The sequence below is a fragment of the Gadus morhua genome, chromosome 5 (genome assembly GCF_902167405.1).
Source record: "Gadus morhua chromosome 5, gadMor3.0, whole genome shotgun sequence".
NCBI lineage: Eukaryota > Metazoa > Chordata > Actinopteri > Gadiformes > Gadidae > Gadus > Gadus morhua.
In genome coordinates this window covers 9,094,735-9,105,319 of record NC_044052.1, presented here as the reverse complement: position 1 = coordinate 9,105,319, position 10,585 = coordinate 9,094,735, and the positions used below count along the sequence as shown (strand labels likewise).

General features: G+C 44.3%; 1 long non-coding RNA gene across 1 annotated transcript in view; it reads right to left on the bottom strand.

Annotated features, from left to right (window-relative positions):
- Positions 1-8,505: 8,505 nt before the first annotated feature.
- LOC115544161 (uncharacterized) overlaps positions 8,506-10,585 on the bottom strand; it is a 2,246-nt gene continuing 166 nt past the window's right edge. The window contains exons 1-3 of the long non-coding RNA XR_003976816.1: positions 10,561-10,585; positions 10,411-10,481; positions 8,506-8,575 (exon numbers count right to left, since the gene is read on the bottom strand). The exon at positions 10,561-10,585 is cut by the window's right edge and continues 166 nt beyond it. This is a non-coding gene — a long non-coding RNA (uncharacterized LOC115544161). The remainder of the gene's footprint in view (positions 8,576-10,410; positions 10,482-10,560) is intronic.

Sequence of the window (10,585 nt, the reverse complement as noted above, 5' to 3'; positions counted from 1 at the left end):
GCTGTGTCTAGATGAATCACCTTAGGAGAACTGCACCAGCGCTTCTGGGTAAAGAGATTCGGCTAACCAATACGTGAGATTGTGGCAGCTCGCGTCCTTTTGTGTGGCATTTTGTGCCCTGAGTGTACAACACAACACAACACAACACAACCAAAGTGCATTTCCTAATGCATTTGTTACAGGAAGCAACATAAAGAGATTACAATTGTTTGGTCTTGTTATAAAAATTTAAAGTAATAAATCCAGATTAAATCATATGGGATTTGTTCCCTCATTTTAAAATGATAATCAACCAAAGAAATTACCCAACGAAAGTACCCAAAGAAAAACCCATAGAAAATCGAATCTATTCATTCCCTAAAAACAAAATGGCCTAAAGGACATGTGATGTGACACGACAAGTCTACTATTCTCAGTGGTTTTCACTAACACAGTAAGTATATTAATAAGGTGATGCAGTTTCACACCCACAACCCCATACGCCAGATACTCCACCACATTTCCACGACAGGACAAAATAACCAAAGCAAAAATGTGCTCGAGGGCCCCACTCAGGTTACATCTTGATGAAACAAACGTCTCGATGAGACACCCGTCCCAGACACTCATCTCAGACATCTTTGAATTGTGTGTGTGTGCGAATGAACCAAGTTCTAGCCCGGACTAGCGCTCAAGACCTCCATATCGCTGGCCACATCTGCCCTTCAGGGCTGCTGCTGCTCATGGGCCAGGGCCACGGGAATCGCTGTTTACCTTGTCTTTAAACTCACATTTAGAGAACTAGAGAGTGTTTTGTGTGTGCTGATGTTTGCCAAGTATTAACCCATAAATTAAACAGCGATAAGGCCCAGGTAATGGCTCCTTCTGAAGTGCCCGTCCAAAAATAGCCCCTGAGTCAAAGCCGTCGGCAGGAAAAACCTTGGTTTTGAAATAAGGTTAATAAAGACATGACTAATACAAGATGAGACAACCTTGAATCATATCAGAGTGAGTCAGTACAAGGTGAGGCTGACACCTCGTTGCGTAAACGTCTGACAGACTTCGCACATTATTTTAAGGCTCTTATTTGAAGAGAACAAAGGGATGAAAAACACATGTGCGGATAATATCTAACACAAACAAGCAGAGACAACGCACAAACCAACCTCCATACACATAAACACACACACACACACACACACACACACACACACACACACACACACACACACACACACACACACACACACACACACACACTAATAAAGCCAGCAGAGGAAACCCAAACCTGAGCAAGTGTGATATAATGTGGATTGCGTTACATATTTTTTTCATTTTATAATAATTCTATATAATTATCTTAATCAATTACGTATTTATATGTATCTATATATATTAAAATAAATAAATTAAGTAATAATAAAAAATATTATAATAACATACTTTATTTTCCTAAAATGCTTTATTAATATATGCATAAATATATACTATATATATATATATATATATATATATATATATATATATATATATATATATTCTATGTTATATAGATATTAATATATATAATATTAACATTTAACATATATATATATACATATATAGGGGGGTATACTATATATACATATATATACCATGCTGGGTAACGTGCATCGAGGCAAATACAGACAAGCTTACATGCACGCAAACGGTATCAGAAAACGATATGGAAAAAGAGTGCTAGTTCCCTCTGCGTAGTCTGCTCTGAGCGGAATATAAAAGCCACCGACCACAACCACACAGCCCCAGTATATCAGCAAGCACCTGGCTCTCAGACAGACAACCACGCACGCACACACACACACACACACACATAGAGGGACAGACGAACGCTAGCCTAAAATGCTGAACTCTAAATGTCGCAAACTTTTGCTTCTTGTTTAGTCTGAAGAGGAACAAGTCGCTGAGGGCACCTGCCAAGCATGAGTCTTTCATGGTGATTATTACATAATTTATTCTCAGGCTCAGACTTCCGAGCGTGTGTGTGTACGTGCGTGCGTGGGTATTCGTTATGTGGAAGTCATTCAGATGTATTTAAAGAAGCAAGCGTGGGAATCTGCATCAGAGAGTCGCCTGACAAATGTTGCACTGCCACTGCTCATTTAGGAAATTCAACTTACAATTAAATATGGATCTAAACAAACACACGCACACATACACACAAAAAAAACAAAAACAAAATTACTTTTGTGTGCTAGACCAAGACACACACATCCACAATCATGCATTCGCCCCTTTGACATGATGAGTCATTTAAGAAACTTAAGCTGAGGAGATGTGACTCTCAATATAATGTCTGTGTATGCAATTTATACAATTTATATATATATATATATCTTCAATCTGTGAACATTGAATGATAGAATATTTAATTGGAATATTTGTCTGTGTGACCGTCGGATAGCAATACACTCCAGCATGCCACCCTCTCCCATCTCACAAGATCATGCATGTGTTCCTCTCTAGTCCGTACGCAACCTCCTCTTTCTCAAGCCGACAGAGGAAGACCATGGATGCTTTCCCCCACACCATGCATACCACAAACACACATTCAGATTCAGATTCAGGGCCCTATATTGCATCCGGCGCAATGGACTTCTACACTGACGCATGTGTCGTTGATAGTTTGCAACTGGCGCAGAGCGTTCTTTTCCCTCCACCGCCAGTCGCCTGTAAATTAGGGAATGATCTTGCTTCTTTCATCTACCTAGCGACACATTCTTGGTAAATTATTTGGGAAAGAACAGCAGATACAGCGGTAATAAGTTGCACTTTTAAATCAATGCATCTGCAAACACCGTACAGCAAACACATATTTTCTTGACACAGACATCGTGTACAAGCCCATAACTTTTAGGATTGATGAGTATTTGATCATGACAGAGAAAACATTGTTTTACCGCGAGTCAGTGTTAAAAAGACTGAATGAATGCGGGTGCGTGTGTGTATGTGTAAAATAATTAATGAAAGCGGGCGCGCTTGTGTGCGTCCATCTGTTTAAACACACGCAAACTAAACACGTAACGCATAATACAATCCATGGCAATGCCAATGTATATTAACGGGGGGACACATGCATATTAGGAACACAAGTCAATAACGTATACATTGCATACATTACTGGTAAGAAACGATGTTTGTAAATGTATTGCGTATATCATTAAATAGAACCATAGTTACCGCATATCATATGTGTTAAGTTTTCTTTGAGGACTCAGTGTTTCTGAAGTTGTGGAAGAAAACGCTATTCCATGTGTGAATTAGGCCATATTATTTGGCCATAAACTGAGCCATTTCAAGTTTGGAATTCATGTAGTCATGCATCTGTCTCATCGGAGACTGTCAAATATCAGCGCAAACGCGCTGTCAAAATATCAACTTGTCAGATTCAAATGCGCTCATGGCTCTTAAAGAGGATGGGAGATGGCACTCTCATTGGTTTATTGCACGTTACGCCCAAACCACACCTACGGGTAATTAGGCTACTTCAGACCAACCCTTTTTAGAGTCATTTATGCGCCGGTAAAATAGCCACATCGCCATAGAACCGCCCACAAAGCTACTTGCGCTCGGCCCTTCTCATTTGCGTTTCAGACCGTTAAAATAGGGCCCACAGAGTTTATTTGATTTCATCTTATCGTACACAAGAGTACAATTCTTAGGCTTCCTCAAAAGTCACATAGCAGCATCAAAAATAGATGATGATAAGGTAGTAAAAATAATTATGAATAAAAATATGTTAATAAAAAAAACACCCACCCACACACACAAACACTGACACGTCCAACCCCCCCAGACACATACACACACACACACACACACACACACACACACACACACTGACACACACCCCCACCCACCCCCCCACACACACACTGACACCCCCCCCCCCCACACACACACACACACACAAACTGACAGACACACACACACACACACACACACACGCTGGGGTGCAGGCGCTAAGCTACAGGTCTCGTCGGGCCCCTACTGAGATCCAGCCGGTCCACCAGTCAGCCCAGGAGGGCTGGGACGCATTAGAGCCCTAGAGGGAGGGGATAAGGGGTGTGTTTGGGGGGAGAGAGGCCACACTGAGTGGCCTTCATTAAGAGCAGCCCTTGTCTCCTGGGTTCCAGCCCCCCCCCCCCCCCCCCCCCCCCCCTCCCCGCCCACCTCCCACACAGCCAACACTGTCAGTCTGTCTTCCTCCGGAATAAAAGCCAGCCCTGGCCCATACATCAGACGACGGACAGCCAGCCATGCTGCCTTAGAGCGAGCCCGCGCACACACACTCACTCACACTCTCTCACACACACACACACACACACACACACACACACACACACACACACACACACACACACACACACACACACACACACACACACACACAGACAAGCATGTGGTTCGTCTTGGAGTGTATTGGTATCAGGCTAACATCGATGACAAAGAGGTCCGATATTGATGAACGCTACGGATCTCTAGATAGAGAGAGAGAGAGAGAGAGAGAGAGAGAGAGAGAGAGAGAGAGAGAGAGAGAGAGAGAGAAATTGAGAGAGAATGACCTTTGGGAGTTGAGACAGGGAGAGCACCCTATGTCACCATCACCTCATAAAGATCCCTAATGGATACTGCCCCCCTATTTGTCAGAGAGAGGGAGAGAGAGAGAGAGAGAGAGAGAGAGAGAGAGAGAGAGAGAGAGAGAGAGAGAGAGAGAGAGAGAGAGAGAGAGAGAGAGAGAGAGAGAGAGAGAGAGAGAGAGAGATGGAAAGAGAGCAATGGAGAGAGAGAGAGAAATGAAAGGGAAACAATGTTAGGGAGGGGGGAAAAGAGAAAGTGAGAAGGACATTTTGGAGAAAAATGGTGTGCGCTATTATGGTACTGGCTTTCAAAAGACTATAAAAGGCTTACGCACATATGCACTCAGTTACAGTGTGATGGACACACTAACACACTCGACACAGAGACACATGTAGACACACATATACAAACAAAACCAACACACACACACACACAAGTATTCACAGCCTACTTTTCTAGCGCTGGGTCAAGTAACCCGCCGGTAGGTTATGCCAACACAACAACATGCACACAGTGAGACCTACACCTAAAGATCACGCGTGCACACTAGGGGCAAGCAACAGAACCTTGTATTAATAACACCATATTTCAAAGTAATTTGCGGAAATTATATTCATAAACATTTATTAGTGCAAATACTGAGAACAATTGGCAAAAATAACAATGTTTGCAAATTGTGCTTTGTTTGGAGATCCAACCTTTTGATGACAAACCACTTCTGCACCTTAGCCTGGCTTGTATGGTGTGGTGATGAGAACGCTGTATGCTACTTCGCACGCGAGGTCATGCATCAACAAATGGTCACACCACTTTTATCGCTAATATCGTGATATCATACTTTTTTTCAGTTTAAAAATTGATACATGGATACTAGTTTGCTACGAGAATGTCAGAGTGTGTACTAACTGCTCCTGATGAGCTTGCATGGTTGACTCTGCCGTCGGTGTGTCAATGTGTGTATTAACCGATGTAAGTCGCTTTGGATAAAAGCGTCTGCTAAATGCCCTGATTGTATTTGTAATTGTGTGTGAATATTCACAGTGTGATAATATTCACACACTCTGAATATTCACACACCTAACGTATTTCTATGCATGTGTGATATTTCTACAACTTTTGATACTAAACTTTGACACAGAAACACAAATACACACACACACACACACAAACATACAAACACACCACAACACACACAGATACACAAACTCCCACGCACACACAAAGTTACCCACTGTGCATCTGGTGTTGAAGTGCATCCTGTCTCACGTTGAAAGATGAGTTTGCATGCAAACCCAAGTCTGTCATATCAAAAACCTCTGTCTGCACCACAGGAAACATGTACACACATCTACAAATACATCGCTAGTTCACACACAGAGATACGCACACACGCACACACAAAAAGCATGTGGACACATACCTGCATATCCACTGCATGAATGCATACGCATATGCACACTATATAACTTGTGCGCACGCACATACCTGCATATCTAAAGCACAAACACAGGCATAACCACACACAGACAACCCCACAAACACACACATAAAACTAACACAAACACACACACACACACAGACACAGACACACACACGCACACTGCCACATAGTTCAAACAGACAACAAATGCATAAAACCATATAAGACACACAATGACGTAGGCAGGAACACACAAGACTGATCTGATTGATATAAAATATAGAGGATGATTTCTTGGTGTCTCAGCCATAGAGATGTGTGTGTGAGGGTTTGCCCGTGTGTGTTTGTGTGTGTGTGTGTGTGTGTGTGTGTGTGTGTGTGTGTGTGTGTGTGTGTGTTGTGGTGTGTGTGTGTGTGTGTGAGTGTGTGTGTGTGTGTGTGTGTGTGTGTGTGTGTGTGTGTGTGTGTGTGTGTGTGTGTGTGTGTGTGTGTGTGTGTGTGTGTGTGTGTGTGTGTGGCGACATGGTGGCCCTGCCTCTGCTCAACATGGTTACCACCGTCTCCATGTCTGCTTGCAGTGCTTGGGACAATAAATAAATAATGGTGATCACTTCCAACATGATGCAGCCCACAATCGCATCTGTGAGGGCCTGGCTCACATAGGCAACATGACTGGGAACTGATGACTGATAACACACACACACACACACACACACACACACACACACACACACACACACACACACACACACACACACACACACACACACACACACACACACACACACACACACACACACACACACACAAACCTAGATGTGAACAGACACACAAAAAACCTATACATGCAAATAAACAAACATTCATTGCATACATGAACATCTACAAGGCCAACCAAACACACACACACACGTAAAAAAAGACAAGCCGACACATGACAATACATTGAAGTGCAAAGACCTTATTACGAACACACAGACCACTAACCTTGTCAACAATCTGACAACCCCAACCCCAAGTATTTAATCATTAGCGTATGATGTGCTAGGAACACTGATAGCAGATTTCTTTGCAGTGGCTTACAGAGTTGTGGTGGCCTGTAAAACTACTGTGAGCAACACCGTGACCACATTTAATACTGCTGTATAAGATTAAATAGTGCTACTAAAGAATCTGAGATGAATGCAGGGGGAAAATATCAATGGCCATATACTTAAACTGGCAACATTGTGAACCAACGTTTAAAAATAGCCATTACAACCAATTATCCAATATTGCTTTCATAGAACTGCTTGAGGGAAGCACCTATGCTCAAGACATTGCATTTGAATCAGAGGAAAAATGAAGGAGCTATAATTTGATCCCCAAAAGAGCGGGCCTGTCCGAGGTGTGAGTGAGGCGTCTGGACATCAGACCCGCGCCCTCTCAGCACTCCGCTGTGGCCCCGCTCCCAGGCCCTGCCCTAGAGGCGGGCCCTTGGTATCCATGGCGTTTGATGCAACGACGGCCACTTCATTATAAAAACCTCCTCCAGTCCCACGCTGCATTCCACGTTTATGGGGAACATATGGGGAAGCCTGCAATTTTTTAGACCACAAAATAAGACCCTTTGCAGCTGGACGGACGACCGCACCGGGTCCTTTTTGCCCGGGGAGCCACACCCGAGAGGCGTAGGGTACCACTGACAGTGATTAAACCACCACAGTTTTCTCAGCAAAACAGGAGTTATATTAAGCTTAAATACAGGGGCTTGATAAACAAGGCATGGGCAGGGTAGAAAAATACAAAAAAGAAAAAGAAACAACAAAAAAAAAGAAGAGGGTTGAGTGAACGAAGGCCACAATGATTCGAAGACTATTTTCCCCTCACGGTCATGGGCAGTCCAGAGTCATGAGATACATTTCAAAACATGAAGCAGATGTTTACCTAGACAAAGAAGAGAAAATACAGCGCGCCGACCCGATGCTTAGCGAAAAGAGGGCCCCGGTTCCCCAGAGTCCTTCCTCAAATGTCATGTTTGGACCGTGAAACAATCGGGCCGATTCTCTGTGTCTTGTGCAATGCTGTGGGATCATCCCATATTTGTTTTTCTCTGTTCCTTATTGAGAATCCAGATGCATCGTCCTTTTGTTTCGCCGCAAACGGACTCCCAAAAGAAACGGAATAAAAAGGAAATTGGCAATAATACGAAACCCTTTGCTTTCTTAAAAGAGGCGGTAGCAGAGCAAACCGGCCACTCCGTTCAACCCATGATCAGGAGAACAAGGTGCAACCAGGGGCCGGCGGCAGGAGCCAAACAGATACGCACGGAGGCGGCGGGCGCATTCAGTTATCGCGTGCCAAAGAAAACGCCAGCCGCAGCCAAAAGCCCCAAACTGTGAAACCAATGATCCCACTCCTGCTCACCAGTAGTAGGCCATCCTTCCCCCAACCCAGATCCCCCTTATCTAGACCAATGGGCCGGCTCCCGTCACGGTGGTTACGTACCTGGCGTTCGGAAGAGAGTCACCATTTCGTCACCATCGCATGGCCAATCTGTACCCCTGAGCCCTACATCTTACACAGGGAAATGAAAAGAAAACAAAGGTTGGCACTTAATGAACGCACGTATTGTATGTTGTACATCCTGGCACTTAAAAATAAGTAATTAGTATTGTGTAGCATCTTATCCTAGCTATCTTTGTTATGGGGAATGGGTTAAAAAATGTAAATGTTTAGCACATGTTTCTATGAATATCCTTACTGTACCTATAGCAATATATTGCTTCTCTCTCTTCTGACCAATGTAATTATTAAGTCGCTTTGGATAAAAGGATCTGCTAAATGCCCTAAATGTAAATGTAAAGACAAACTGATGATTTTTGGGGGTTTGGTTCAGATTCTTTAATGGGAGAGACAGCGAGTTCAGGAAAAAGAGAAGAGAAAGCATGGGCGAGAAAGAGAGACAGGAAGAGATACGGTACGCACAAGTACGGGAGTCAGAAAGAGAGAGAGAGAGAGAGAAAGAGAGAGAGAGGGAGAGAGAGAGAGAGAGAGAGAGAGAGAGAGAGAGAGAGAGAGACAGACACAGACAGAGACAGAGACAGAGACAGAGAAAGTAGTCAGAAAAAGAGGGGCAGTGATAGACTGCTGAGTGAGAAAGCAACTGGGTGAGAGAAAGAGAGCGAAAGCAAGAGGGCTACAGTAAGAACGAGAGAGAGAGAGACAGGGCAAAATAGAGTCTGAAAAATAGCTAGTCATAAGAGGCAGATAGACTTAGGAGACTTAAGTGAGTGAGAAAGCAACAGGGTGAGAAGAAAAGAAAGGGATAACGAGATGTACAAAAAGCACACATGAGAGAGGGTCGATAAGATAAGAGGAAGACAGAGAGAGAGAGAGAGAGAGAGAGAGAGAGAGAGAGAGAGAGAGAGAGAGAGAGAGAGAGAGAGAGAGAGAGAGAGAGAGAGACGTATGTCCCCAACAGGCAGGCAGGCAGGCCAGACCAAGCCACGGGCCCCGGCCAAAGGCCCCTTTGGGGCCGGCGGCGGAGGTGTGAGAAGAGGAAGCGTAGCTGTGAGCCTGGGGTTATGTTGTACCCGGCGTGGCCGTGTGGCCGGACTGATAAAAGCCCCGTGGCGGCGGCGGCTGTGGCCTTCGGCTTCGGCCACACTCGTCGCTGCGCCGTGTCATTTAGGCCACGCTGCCGCCTAACCAAGTGCAACTGCTCATTTACAGGGCAGTGCGGGCTACCGTCAAGAGTGGCAGCTCAAACACACACACACACACACACACACACACACACACACACACGCTACAAACATTTACTGTACATAGATGTACAAACACATGTTGCGGTGCACCCGTCGTGCTCTGTCCATGCATTAGCGACAGAAAACATGTGTAAGCTTGTGTTTACACTCACAGACATCAGACATCCCAAACGCACAAACACACAAAGCATAAGGATACACACACACATCCTCAGTTGGTTACCAGCACCTTACGTGTACACACACGCACACACAGACAAATGCACACACCAAATGCACACATGTGCATAGGCTTTTTTGACAGGATTATGACTGGTCACATGAGCAACCAGACAGTGGTTTGAGTCCCATGGCCAGACATGCTACAGAGGATACTGTACCACGAGAGAGAGGAAGTCTAGACACCACAGACTGACCAAACCTGGATGTTGCGCGCCCTCACACGCACGTACGCACTCGCGTGAGTCGTATGCCCACACAGCTTATGGGGCAGTTGTTTTTATTGTTTATTTCTCGTTTCTCCCTTTCTTCCCGTTTTGTTTTGAGTCATGCAAGACAAATAATTTGTCATCTGATTATCGAACTCTAAAATGATTTGTCTTGGGTCTCAGCAGTTTCGACCTCAACGTTCTGGGTACTCACAGGTTCAGTAAGTCGAAACGTCTTCTCCCGGTATCAGGCCTGATTCCGGGGATGGGTTTTTGAGCACTTATCTTTCCCCGCCAAAGTATAAAACAGCAGAAGACAATAAATACATGAAAATTTTTCAATGATTATGTTTAACGTACTTACCAAAGAACCCTTCGCAAAGTAAATT